The following is a 15,268-nucleotide window of genomic DNA, read 5'->3' as shown; positions in this document are numbered from 1 at the left end:
TATATACTTGACAATTATAATTACAAATACAATACTTCTATAACAGTATAATCTACATATTTAAATTATAGTATTAATTTATTGTTACATATAAAATGTATTTATTGTTACATATATGGCCACAATTTACTAAACTTTTGCCACTGTTTATCACGAATATTGCTACATTTGTTAGTGTTTTTGCAAAGATTATTGTTATTATTGTTTTCTATTTTTTTCCCCATTTTTTATTATTATGCTCTCTCCGTCTCGTTTTTTTATATGCTTTTTATTGTTATTTCAATAAAAACACTCTCATAAGAATTGACAATGTAATATTACATAAAGTTTATAAAATGTCCGACTCAACAACAAAACTTCAAAGCAGTGAAAATGGACAATATATATGGCTCAAAGCTAATATTCAAAATGACATAAGACGGCTAACAAAAATTACCCTTCTGAAACATGTCATCGCCAGAGACCAACATTGTCATATAGGAAATTATTAACATCATAAGCCAAGATCCCAAATTTTTCAATGTCATAACAACCTATTTATAACAAATTATACCAAAGTTGGCTGGTGTGAGTGGTAAGGGCTCTCATCTCTTAAGCAAGTGGTCAGGGGTTCGATTCCTGACTCTTGCGAATGAAAAAGCCAAACTTGGGAGGGGTCAACCCATTAAATTGCCTTCAGTACCCCGAAGGAGATTGCCCCAGCTGTCGGTAGGGGATACTCCTGGTCAACACCAAAAAAAAAAAAAAAAAAAAAAACAAATTATATTAGATCCAATTTTGTATTTCACAAAACCATACAATATTTTCCTTTAACACGCTCCATATATTTTCGGGTACATCTCATAAGGGATACGTTTTTCACAACTTAAAGATCGAGGATGGACAAAACTTTATAAATTTTATCTATGTAATAGATGGAACATTAATCTACTTCCCCCACATATTGTCGAATTGTACATAAATGACAATACAACATTCGAAAATATCTAATGTTTAACATTCTATTAACCATGTTGTTAGTAAACACACCAACAAATAAATGTCGATATAAATCATTATTTAAGCACATTAAACAACATTTTATATAGTTAGTATGATGAATGAATCAATAAAAGTCGATTTATAAGAACTCTCACACATAATTAGTGACGCCAACACATAGTTAATTATTCTCACACATCATTAATGAGAATTCAACTATGAGATGCATTGACATAATTAGCGATGACACTTAACAAGTCACCAATTAAAGTATCCGTAAATCTAATACAACAACACTCTACACGTTGTCTTTAATTATTACTATTTTTAAATTCGTGTAAAATTGCACGGGTATGTATTTAGGTCGGTATAAATGTTTTTTTGATGAAATTTTTTATTTGCGTTTCTATTATAATAATCTAATAGTTCTAACTTCGTGATCTACATGATTAATGTTTACACTTGTTTAAATACGTGTTCAAATGTAATAGTTGAAGCAGAAATAACTACTATACTATTGTAAATACAATTAGCAAAGATGCAATGGTTAAGCACATTTTTTAGTGGAACGTGACTACTATAAATACAATTAGCAAAGATGAAATAATGTAATATACTATTGTAAATACAAATGCAACGGTTTAAGCAGAAATGCAATGGTTTAAGCATGTTTTTTAGCGGAACTGACTGTCTTTTTTCTTTTGCCGTTTTCGCCCGTAACTGATTAGGCATTAGAGTAAGAGCGTTGGCATATGATAATGAATTAGGATCAGTAGAAACATTAATTGGCGATATTGTGATGGTTATCTTTTCAGGTACGTTTCTTCTTCAACGGGATGAGGTATGAGAAACTGAAATTTTGACAATCGGTAATGAGGTATTTTAAAATTTTATCCCGCGCAAATGAAAAGGTATATATTTTGTTTGCAAATATTTAATATATGTTTTTAAAATCTTAATAAAATAGAAGACAAAAGTACCATTCGTAATGTCAGAGAGCGGTTCTCAGAGATTTGACATTGATTATTGAGTATTGTCTCTAATCACCAAGCTTCTATGTGGATTAGATCATCTATATTCGTCATGCATAAAGTCGTAGAAAAATTATGTCACACGATATTTGAGAGTAATGTTTCTGCAAATAATCACTGAAATAGTCGTAAATTCTCGATTTGAAAGTATTAGCCTACATGAAAATTGAACCCGTGCAATTGGACCCATAGTGCTGGCCCAAATAACTAATCCGTTTTTTCTATTTGACCCAATACACTAATTGGCTCAATTAATAAAAAAAACCTAATAACCTATATATATATACCCACCCTCACCCTGAAACCTTAATTTTCAACCTCACTCTTACAATCCGCCTCCCTATTCTCTCTCTTTCTCACACTCTCTAATCTCCGACGCCACCGTCATACTCACTTACATCAACTCTCTCATCGTCGATCTTGTTCAACATTTGATGGCCAATCTCTCATGAAATCACTCTTCCTCTCATCAGTCGCATCAAATCCGATAATGTCAACAATGTCAAGGTTGCTTGGATTAATAATTTAGTTTCGAAAGTATGTTATGTTAACTTTTAATCCATATTTTCTTTATTCATCTCTGAAATTTTGTCATGAGTGAATTAATTTTTGGATTTCTTTAATATTGGACATATTTTCAATATGGTGGTATAAATAAGCGTAAAATAAATTTTATATATTGGGCTATTTAGTTAGTGGACCTATTTTTAAGGAATCCTAAAATCTATGTTAAATGTGGAGTGAAGTTTTGGAGGGAAAAAATATGTTATGGTTGTTGTTTTATTATTTTATATAGATTAACTCTTATTTCAGTTCAGTTCGACTCTTTTTTCAGCTGAAAAGAACAAAACCTTACAAGGTTAATACAATACAAAGACCTGATCTTTTGGACTGAAACGGAGATACACTAAATTAAACGGAACTTAAAAAGCAACATAAATCAAAGACAGGTTAATACAATACAAAGACCTGATCTTTTGGACTGAAACGGAGATACACTGAATTAAACGGAACTTAAAAAGCAACATAAATCAAAAAAAAAAAAAAATATATATATATATATATATATATATATATATATATATATATATATTTAGGATCCTATGAGAACTCCATTCCCATGAGAACCATGAGAACATCGGGTTTAGAACTGTTATGCCGAAGGTCGGGTTCAGAACTGTTATGCCGAAGGTTCAGAACTTTTATACGAAAGGTTCAGAACCTTTCTACCAAAAGTTCACTGCCATTCTACCAAAACATCAGCGGATAATACAATTAACTTATAAATTAACCTTATCCTCATAGTTACCCATATGAAGACATACTGGTATACAACTATACACCATACATGAAATGATGTCAATATTAATTCCACATAGGATAATTTAGAAACTGGGCAAATGTGTATATGTATTATTGACGTCAACATTAATTACACATAGGATAGTTTTAACGCACAAAGTTCGTTTCCACTGCGATCGCGTAGCCTTTGGAACACCTCTAATAATGTGATATTCGTGACTTATAGGTAGGTTTATTTATCCTTGTTTCATGTGTTCTACATACCTCTTGCTTAGTACTTGTTTAATGAATAATTACAGAGTCGGGTTTGAGTTAATAACTATATTGAATAACGGTCTCTTAGGAGTTGTTTAACATGTTTTATATGAAACTTATAGACGGAAATTACGTGTGGTAAATGGGCAGAATAGTAGCAGTAGGTTATGCTCTGTTTTACGTCGATAAAATCTCGTTACATGGTATGCATTCGTTTTAACTCAGTTTGGTCTGAAATTTTGGGAACATATTAGGGTGATAATGTAGCATGAAATCCTTCTGTTTGTTGCTAAAAATATTAAGGTCGAAGTTGTGTTTGTATTGCCCTGTTTTCGAGATGGACAGGTCATTTTTGGGTTAGCTTTAGTTGAGTTGGAGTTTTCTTAGTAGGTTATCAATGAGGGCTTGTTGTTGACTGTTGTTCCGACATATTAGAGTTGTGTGATGTTGAAGATAGGGGCTGTTCCGAGGGCATTACTTTACACTGTCACAGCAAATTTTTCAACAAAGTCATATGAGTCCACAAGTACCATCTATGTGACGATTTCCTACAGCACGGAAAAGTAATTTATCAATTTAAATATGTTAAAATATGCAGCAATCATTTCTAGAGCGAAGGGAAGAAATGTGCAACATTCTTGCAACACTTACGAGTAACCCACAATATATTCTCTTTTTAATTTTGGTTGTTGAGAATTTCTAGTAATTGGAATATTTAAATGTTTCTTCCTGTTCCAGTCGTCAAGCTTTTAGCCACTTGCCTCAAATTAAAAAAAAAAATCAAATTTAAAATCCTTCTTCTACTGTTAATTACCGTCGCTCTTCCAAAATAATTTATGTGAAGATGACTCAAAATCTCAAATCTATCATAAATATTTGTTTAAGACGATCTTACACAAGTTCATGGATAGAAGACGGCCAAATAAATCCATGTACCTTTGGTACAAAGGTTCTGAACCTTTAGTACAACTTTGTTGTACTTTTAGTATAAAAGTTCTGAACCTAAGGTTCTCACGGTTCTCATGGGAAGAGGGTTCTCATAGGATCTTAACCATATATATATATATATATATATATATATATATATATATATATATATATATATATATATATATATATATATATATATATAAAGAGAGAGAGAGAGAGAGAGAGAGAGAGAGAGAGAGAAAAATAGGTTCAGGTGAGTCCTTATATTTGGTTGAGTCCATAAGTCCTCATCTAGACCATTAGATCTCTTAAGATTAATGGTTGAGATTAAAAGCAAAAATACACTTACCTACCAAGTAATTAATGTGTTCTCTCTCATAATTTCAATTCCCAATTCCCCTAATCAATTAGAGCATCTCCAATGGTTAAGCAAAAGGACTTGCTTGCAAATAAAAAAGTTTTCAAGCTACTTGCTTAACCATTGGAGCATTTTACATGTACTAGCTTAAACTAGTTTTGTGACCCGTGAAATTCACGGGTTTGGTTTAAGGATCGTTCATCCATTTTCCTCTTTAGTTTTTTTATGATTTTTCCATTTTTCATTCGTTGTCTATCTCTATAATTATTTTAGCCGTTCATATTTTTGTTATGTTTTACTGAGCAAGAAAATGAGTCGTTTCTATAAATCGATAACAAAAATAAAGTTGACACATGAGACCCTCCATGATATCTCATACTAATATACTCATATTTTATGAAAGTAAAAGATTGGGCTTTTAAAGAGGATGATAAATTTGAATTTATGGCAAATTAATGAAAGATTTAAAAGCTAGAAAAGATGGAAAGACACAAAGCATTTGTGTAGGGTTCTAATTATTGCAATATTATGATAGGGAAATTGAAAGGATAGGTTGTGGTTTATTCAATAAAAGATAACCTATTGTGAAAGTGTAAGAGTTAAGCTCTAACTTTTCATTAATTTGTTGGCTAAATTTTTTTTACTGCTTTTTGTAGTAGCTTAATATTCAGTTATTTACGATTTTACGTCATTCAATAGTTCTGTTCTCATTACTTTTGTAACCAAATGATATCATTTTTGTTCAACGTCAAATTTGATATTTTTGGTAGTCAACTTTATTAAAATGGTGATACTCCGTATTAGTTAAAAAAACTAATAAGTAGTATTAAACATAGTTTATACCTTTTTTTTAGTTTGGAAATAATGATGATATTTAAGACTTAAAATATTCTTCACTTTAATTAAATAAAATAATTTAAATAAGGTGGATAAATAGATAAAACATCCATTCTCACATTGAAAATTAAAAGTAAAAAAGATATTCTACTAATTAGTATTATATTGTTTTGGGATAAAATGTAAGTAATTATACTAAGAGAATTAATATAAACAGATTATCGCAAATCGATATATACAATGTACTTTTGTCATCTTATCATCAAAGCAACAATAAGACAACAAAATCAAATGTATCTTATCTCATCTCATTAGTGTTCAAATCCTAAGGAAAATATAGATTTACCCATCTAACCAACTTAATTAAATATATATAGAATACTATATTTACACTATCTTGCCTTAGTCATATTTGTAATTTGTTGTTAATATCGATCTTAATAAATTTATTACACATTAACAATGATGAATATATACGTACCAAAAAAAACAATGATGAATATATTAAAAACATCCGCAAAAACTATCTATCACTATTGAAAAGAGATTAAAAAAACTAAAGTTACAATTTAGTCAAGTTATATTACTATGAAAACGCGGGTTACTGATGGGCAAAATCCGTCAGTAACAGCCTTTTTCCGTCAGTAATTCGCTGATGATTTCCTTCACCAAAGTTTGACCACCATTCGCTGATGATTATATTCAATCGCCGACCTCAAGTGTCTTTATATACATTCGGCAATGCCTAAAACAAACTATATAATACAAATGTTTGTCGAGTTCTCCACTTTTCTTCTACTTCTCTCGTATCTCTTCATTTCTTGTCCATTTGACTCCTACACACCACAAAGTAAAGATATAAGAATTGTTGAAAAATAAATCAAATAAAATAATTAGGTGAAAATAAACAAACGTTTTCATTAATTTGTTTTTGCTAGCAATGTGTTAGAATTTTTATCAATTTGTTTTCTTTTATAGGTGAAATGTTTTCATAACGGTAGAATATAAAAAGATAAGCACTTAACTATGATTATTAAGTGGAATAATGCATGATAAATGAAAGTGTTTAAATAAGATGAGTAATTAGTGTATTGTTTACTACTTTGCCTTTTCATTTTCTATTTTTACTTTTTTTAAAATAAAAAAATAAAAAATTGATCAAACATGTAAATGTAGCTCGTCACGTGTTATTCTAGTAACTACTCAATCTAGGATTTTTATGTTACTTTTCATTAATTTTTCATTAATTTGTTTTTGCTAGGAATATGCTAGAATATTTATCAATTTATTTTATTTTATAGGTGAAATATTTTCATAACGGTAGAATATAAAAAGATTAGAAAATGAAAAGGCAAAATAGTAATCAATAGACTAATTATTCATCTTATTTAAACGATTTTATTTACCATGCATTATTCCACTTAATAATCAATTCAATAACATATTTTATTACAAAACATTCAATTAAAATGTTAATTTTATAAGTCAATGTTATGTTGTCAATTGTCATTAATCAAGTAAGCAATATAAATTAAAATTAATTAATATTAACCAATCTAAAAATGACATATGGAATAAAATTAAATGGTATAAGTAGCCTTTTAACTATATAATATAGATGTCTACGTGGAGAATAGTTAGGTAGACGTGTGTCAATCTTAACCAAGGTTGCAATGTGAATGTCCATGTGGCTTTTATACATCTTACGTGGCTTTGTCTAGTTGGCATTTTTTAGGATGCCTTTTAATAATATTTTATAGATAGATATAGATAAAATGCAAAGAAAAATAACATAAAATGTGGCACTTAAAATTGCTTAATATGACACACGTCAAATAATAAACTACTCATCCTGCCTTTTTATTATATTGTATAGATACTAATAATTAAGTCATTTATCATACTAAATTTTGAAAAAATAAGTAATTTGGAATAAATTTTAAAGGATAATTAAACAATAAAAGTGGAATGGAGAAGGTCTCATTTAAATTATCATTTACATGATATAATTTCATGAACTAAATACATGCTATTACTACCCTTTTAAAATTCTATTATTAGTGTTTAATTTACTTATACATTTACAGAATTTGTTTGTAAATTATTTAAATTAAATAAATATTTTATTTTCCATATATTTTATATTTTCTAAAACCTTATCCTTTACATGAAATAATTTCATGAAATAAATACACGGTATTACTCCCCTTTTAGAATTTTATTATTAGTGTTTAATTTCATTTAAGTATTTACAGAATTGTTTGTAAATTACTTCAATTAAATAAATAGTTTTTTCCATATATTTTATATTTTCCAAATAAAATATTTTATATGATATTTAATACTCAATTGTTGATTAATTAGTTCTATAAAATATCTTCTATATACAAAAAAGTTAAAATAACAACAATAATGAATTAGTGCCTTTAAAAAGAAATAGTGAATTAGTGACAAATCTGACAATACAAAAAAATTTTAGAATTTTATTATTAGTGTTTAATTTCATTTAAGCATTTACAGAATTTGTTTGTAAATTACTTAAATTAAATAAATATTTTTTTCTATATATTTTATATTTTCCTAAGAAAATATTTTATATGATATTTAATACTCAATTGTTGATTAATTAATTCTATAAAACATCTTCTATATACAAAAAAGTTATAATAACAACAATAATGAATTAGTGCCTTTCAAAAAAAAAAAAATAGTGAATTAGTGACAAATCTGATAATACAAAAATATTTTTGTTTTCAACTTCATTTATTCTTCTTCGTTCTTAATTTCTTATGTATTCAGTTTTTTTTTTTTTTTCGAATACATATAATACTAATCCATATGAAATTTCTTGAAATTATTAACTTATAGTTAATGTGTATTTTCTTATTGTAGTTTTTTTTGAGTTAATTAAGTTTAAAGCTAATGGAATATGGATGGATTTTTAAAGAAAATAAGTGAATTAAATTAATGAAATATAATAATAAATTGATAATCCATGTCATATTAGTTTGTCAAGTCACATTGTTATTGTGTACGTGGCTTTTTTTCATCCCATGTGGCATTGTCTACGTGGCTTTTTTCTGGGTCACTACCTCCACATCCAATCTTGGAGTCCTAATTTCCAACCATCTACTGCTACCATAAATTTTGTTCCGACGTGGCTGATCCTCCCGGAATTGCCGATTGAATACCACCGGCCTGACATTCTGCGCGCCATTGGTAATTCGCTTGGCCGTTTCATCAAGTTCGATTCTAATGGATTAACAAATAACAATGCAAGATTTGCTCGGATCTCGGTTCACCTGGATCAATCAAAACCGCCGCCCTGCAGCGTTTGGATTGGGTCCTTTCGTCAAGAGGTCAGGTTAGCCGACAAAATATTCCTTTTTAAGTTTGCATCTGAATATGATAAAGCTAAGGTCTTCGATGGCCAACCATGGCACTTCGATAAATATATTTGGTGCTTTAATGACCCTGTTTGCGATGGGAAACTGGTGGATACGCCATTGTTTCAAGTTCCGTTATGGGCTAGGGTGTATGATTTGCCTCTTAGAGGTCGATCAAATGTGGAGAATGTACGTAGGTTGGGAATGCAAATTGGACAGTTTGTAAAAATTGATGAAGCGCCATTGCCAGAGCTTGAACGGGCAGTTCGAATTAGGGTCATGCACGATGTAAGATTGTGTGATACTGTGCGTGCAAGGATGGCTATGGGGAAACTGGAGGAGTTCGACGTCAAGTATGAACGCCTCCCTATTTTTTGTTATGGTTGTGGGGTTCTTGGGCACGGGAAAAAGGACTGTGATGACGGTCCTTATGAGGAAGGAGAGCTGAGGTTTAGTGAGAACTTGAGGGCGTCATCGAGGAGAGTGGTAAAGCAGGAGAAGGAGACGGGGCTGAAAAGTTCTAGGGACTTGAGTAGTGTGTTCGAGGAGGAATTTAAGCAAAAGGAGAATGAGGATATTGAACGGATGATTGCAAAGTTACAACATATCTCGCTTTTAACTAAGACAAAAAAGATGAGTGGAGTGAGTATGGAGGGGCAGGATGACGAGGGGAGGAGTGGCCAAGGCAGTGGGGAAAGCATAGTGACTGGGTATAAGGGAGGAGTTGATATTAATATTACATTGACAAGTCCGGTACGAGATTTAATTCAAGATGAAGGGGGGATGTCGATGCCGAAGGGGGAGTTAAGGGAAGGGGGAGGAGCGATAGGGACTGGATTGGAGGGACGGTAGGGAAATAAGGTGAGGGCGGAGGGCCTGCTAAGGAGGGCTCGAAGTGGACTAGGGTGAGGAAGGGGAGTGAGGATGGTAGACAGGAAGGGGGAGGTTGTGTGAAACAAATACCACCCGTGTTGGTAGGAAGCAAAAGGGGGAGGAATAGGGAGGAAGGATAGGAGGAGCAAGCGGGGTCGAAAGTTCGTAAAATCATGGATGTATGTTCATCTGAGGCGGAGGTTGAGATGACTCAACCCCGCCCGGCCCAATGAATCTCTTGAGCCTTAACTGCAGGGGGCTGGGCAACCCCGCTGCAGTAGGCGGTCTCCGTAACTTGTTACGAAAGGAGGCCCCCACTCTAGTCTTTCTCTCCGAGACTAAACTGAGTGGTGAGGAATTTAGGAGAGTCCGTGCCCAGTTTGATGAGTATGAGGGCATGGAAGTGGATAGTGTTGGAAGGTCAGGTGGATTAGCTTTCTTGTGGAAAAAACATGTGCGGTGTGTCTTTCGATCGGCTTCGATCCATCATATGGATTTTGAAATTCATGAGACGGAGGGGAATTGGAGAGTTACAGGTTTCTATGGGTGGCCAAATGTGACGGACAAATACTTATCTTTGAAGCTGCTTAGGGAATTAGGAGCGCAATATGGGGGGCCGTGGGTGTGCATAGGTGATTTTAACGAAATTCTCTTTGCAGCGGAGATGAAAGGTGGTACGCGACCCCAATGGCAGATGAATAACTTCAGGGAAGCGATAGATGATTGTGGGTTAAGGGACATTGCTTTTGAAGGCTATGCATTCACGTATGACAATGGGCAAATTGAGGATGACAATAGACAAAGTCGGCTTGATCGAGCGATGAGTAACGATGAATGGGCGGACCTGTTTCCGCGTGCTAAATTGGTTCACTTGACTAGGGAATGGTCAGACCACGCTCCTATTCTGTTGAAACTCGCAAAGAGGGTGGTGGAGGATCGTTTTACGGGGAAACTCTTTCGTTTTGAACAGGTTTGGGTTGGGGAAGAGGGGTGTGAAGAAGCGGTTCGACAATCGTGGGAGGTTGGGGATGAGGAGGTGGTTAATATTTTGGAACGATGTGCGGAAAATCTACAAAAGTGGAAGGGGATTAGTATAGGAAAAATTGTGAGGGAGTTAAATGCTAAACGGCGGAAATTGAGCAAGCTGAATGAAGGGGGACGGTCCAAGTACGAGGTTGAGGAGAGGAAGAAGATAGTGAAGGAGATTGCCACTTTGTTAAACCAAGAAGAGATTTTTTGGAGGCAACGATCAAGGGCGCTTTGGTTAAAAGAAGGAGACAGGAACACGAAGTACTTTCACAGGAAAGCGGGCCAACGAAAAGAACGTAATCATATAGCAAAGCTGGTGGATGAGGAAGGTAGAATTAAGGAGGGGTTGGAGAATATTACTGGAGTGGCAAAAGATTATTTTGAGGAGCTGTTTACGTCAGGCAAACCCCATAATTTCGAGCACCTTCTCGATGGAATCGATGGCAGAGTGACGGAAAGAATGAATAATATCCTTCGATGTGAGTATAGTGAGGAGGAGGTGGTAGCTGCTCTAAATCAAATGCATCCTTTGAAAGCTCCGGGCCCCGATGGAATGAACGGTCTTTTCTACCAGACTTATTGGCATATCGTGGGCCCTGTGGTGGTACGTACTGTCCTTCGAATCCTACGAGGTGCACCGTTTCCTGAAGGTATTAATAAGACTCATATCATTTTAATTCCGAAAAAGAAAGCCCCGGATAAAATGGTGGATTTTAGACCGATTAGTTTGTGCAATGTCATTTATAAATTAGTGTCAAAGGTTTTAGCTAATCGTCTGAAGTTCTTTTTGGGGGATATTGTGTCTGAAAATCAAAGTGCATTCACTCCTGGGAGATTCATAACGGATAATATTCTGGTAGCTTTTGAGATGTTCCATTTCATGAAAAATTCTAAAAATAAGAATGGGCATATGGCGTTAAAACTGGACATGTCTAAGGCGTATGATAGGGTTGAGTGGGTCTTTCTTGAAAGGGTTCTGCTTCGGATGGGCTTTGATGAAAGGTGGGTAAATAGGGTCATGATGTGTGTGTCGTCGGTCCAATTTGCTGTTATGATAAATGGAGTGCCCTCGGAGCTGTTTAAGCCGGGTAGGGGTCTTCGACAGGGGGACCCGCTATCACCATATCTTTTTATTCTATGTGCCGAAGTTCTTTCGAGCTTAATGAGAAGGGCAGCTGAGAATGAGACGATCCATGGTATTCGGGTAGCGGCTAGTTCGCCTGTGGTCACGCATCTTGTATTCGCTGATGATAGTATTTTCTTTGTGAAGGCGAACCATGTCGAGGCTAATTGTGTGAAAAATATTTTGTCTGACTATGCAAGTGCGTCGGGGCAAGTGGTTAACTTTGATAAAACTACCGTCTCATTTAGCAAGGGGACTAGGGCGGCTGATAGGAGTACCGTGGTGAATTGTCTCGGGGTGAGAGTCGTTGATGCGCAGGAGAAGTACTTGGGCTTGCCTACTGTGGTCGGTCATTCGAAGAGGGTAGTGGCGAGTGTTATTCGAGATAAGATGACTAAAAAATTGCAGGGGTGGAAAGGACATTTGTTCTCGAAGGCGGGTCGGGAGGTATTGATAAAGGTCGTGGCCCAATCAATCCCGACTTATGCGATGAGCGTCTTCAAACTTCCGGATAACTTCTGTGAGGAACTACGGTCGATTGTATCTCGTTTCTGGTGGGGAGCTTCGAATGGTAAGGGAAAGATTCCGTGGATTGCATGGTCGAAACTTTGTAGACCGAAGTGTTATGGAGGCTTGGGGTTTAGAGACTTTCACAAATTTAATATGGCGCTTCTGGGAAAACAAGCGTGGCGATTTCTTACAGATCGCTCAAGCTTGATGGTGCGTGTTCTAGGGGGTAAATACTTCCCGAATGGTTCATTTATGACAGCTGATCTAGGTACGGCCCCTAGTTTCACTTGGCGAGGGATTTTAGAGGCTCGTGAAGTACTACGGTTGAGCGTGAGAAGGAGGATTGGGAATGGAATGAGCACTCTCGTCTGGTCTGATCCGTGGATACCAGCCACGCAGTCAAGGAAGGTCCTTTCACCAAGAAATCATGCTAGTATGGAGATGGTTGTTGCGGAGCTTTGGATGGCGGATGGGCTAAGTTGGGACACGAATAAGGTACGCTCTCTTTTCCTCCCTTTTGAGCAAGATCGTATCCTCCAAATGCGGATTAGTGATACGAAACCTGAAGATAACTGAGTATGGGACCTCGAGAAGAATGATGAATACTCGGTTAAGTCGGCGTATAAAGAACTGGCAAGGGGCAATGAGGATGAGGCAACTTCGTCGGATTATGCGAAAGAGAAGCAGCTGTGGAACCGTATTTGGAAAGCGAATGTTCTTCCACGGGTCAAAGTATTTATGTGGCAACTGTGTAATAATTCCATTGCGACAAGGGATAATTTGGCGAGACGGGTGCAGGCCATTGGTGTGGAATGTCCGGTTTGCAATAGTGAGGTAGAGACTTGTCTTCACCTTATTCGGGGCTGTGGTTGGGCGGGTGGGCTATGGGATAGGTTGGGGTTGGAGGTGCGACTGGCGGACGGGTATGAGCGGGTGAGGGAGTGGGTGGAGGATGTGTGGAGGGAGTTGGAGGATAGTGAGATAGATACATTTATGATGGGGTGTTGGGCGATGTGGGAAGCACGAAATAAGTTATTGTTCGATGGGACCGTGGTGGATGTGTTCAGGGTAGTGAGAAGAGTGGAGGATCTTAAGAGGGAACTTTATGGCGATATGAGGAGGGCAGGAGATGCAGTCATGCGTGAGGAGGAGCAGGGGCGATGGCAGAAACCGGATAGTGGGTGGGTAAAGGTGAACGTGGACGCTGGCGTTAAGGAGGGCTGGGGAACAGGCCTGGGTGCGGTGGCTAGAGACAGTGAAGGGGTGGTTTTGTGGGGGATGGCTGAGCACAGGTGTGGAACAATGAAGGTGAGGATAGCGGAGGCTGAAGCGACTTTGGCTGGACTGAAGGAAGCAAGGAGGAAGGGATGTCGACGGGTGATCGTTGAAAGCGATTGCAAGATGTTGATCACTGAGTTGCAGGCGAAATCCAAGGGAAGAAGTGATTTCCATTTACTTTTAGACGATATTAATGAGCTGTGTAATGTTTTTGATTCAGTTGTCTGGTCTTTTGTTAGTCGGAAACATAATCGAGTAGCACACGAGCTAGCACATCTTTGCTCTTCGCAATTAGGTAGGAGAGATTGGGATGTTACGCTCCCTCGTTTTGTTATGGACTTATGCCACGATGATATTTATAAGATGAGGTAATACCGCCTGGGGTGGTTTTTCAAAAAAAAAAAAAAAAAAAAAAAAAAAAAAAAGAAAAAAAGTGTATATGACAAGCTAATAAAGTGTATCTGAAAAAAAAAAAAAAAAAAAAGGGTGCAACTCAGCTAGTTCGTACATTAAGGCGATTCGACCAACCCGCCCCTATATATATATATATATATATATATATATATATATATATATATATATATATATATAGAGAGAGAGAGAGAGAGAGAGAGAGAGAGAAGAGATCAACTAAGGCCCTTAGATATATTAAGTCCATAAGTCCTAATGTGGGCGGTTGGATCAATCAAACCAATGGCCAAGATTTCGCAGTCAAACCCCACTAAACCCCAGTAAACTAATATTTTTGATTTACCTCTCTCCTCTTACCCACTAACCCATGCATGCTACACTGTTTGTCCATCAGTCCATGATCATTTCCCTCCTCATTTTCTAGACAATTCAAAACAACTTGCAGGTATTTTTCCCTCTATTTCCTGTCATTTCGTCTTCCTTTTCTTTCTTCACATTGTTGATAACTCCATTTTCATCACTACCAATTAACTCCATCCTAACAAACGCCATTTTCATCTCTACAAATTAATTCCAACTCGCGTGCAAACTCGCCTGTCTCCATTTTTTTATAAGGTATTTTCTCCATTCCTTATTTAGTGATTTGTAGTTTGTTTTTTGTTAATTATTGCCTTTGTTAAACTATCATAAAAAGAGTTCATTTGATTTTTCAATCTTCAATTATGGGTTTGCTGATGTTTATTTGTTCAATTGTTAATTATGGTTGTGCAGATCAAATTCGAGGTCATTTGATAATTAACAATGGTTTTTGCCAAGAAAAATGCCAAGAAATCTTCCAAGAAATCTGAATCGAAGGTAAAAAATCTCGTCTTGTTGGTATAACTCTTATAGAATGATGTGTAACTTCAATTAAATATCTGTATAACTCTAATCCCAATTGTTTGTCATCTACAGATGGATGTTG

This window comes from Silene latifolia, chromosome 4 (genome assembly GCF_048544455.1).
Source record: "Silene latifolia isolate original U9 population chromosome 4, ASM4854445v1, whole genome shotgun sequence".
NCBI classification, from domain to species: Eukaryota; Viridiplantae; Streptophyta; class Magnoliopsida; order Caryophyllales; family Caryophyllaceae; genus Silene; species Silene latifolia.
The sequence above is the reverse complement of the archived record's forward strand: the minus strand, read 5'-3'. Positions refer to the sequence as shown.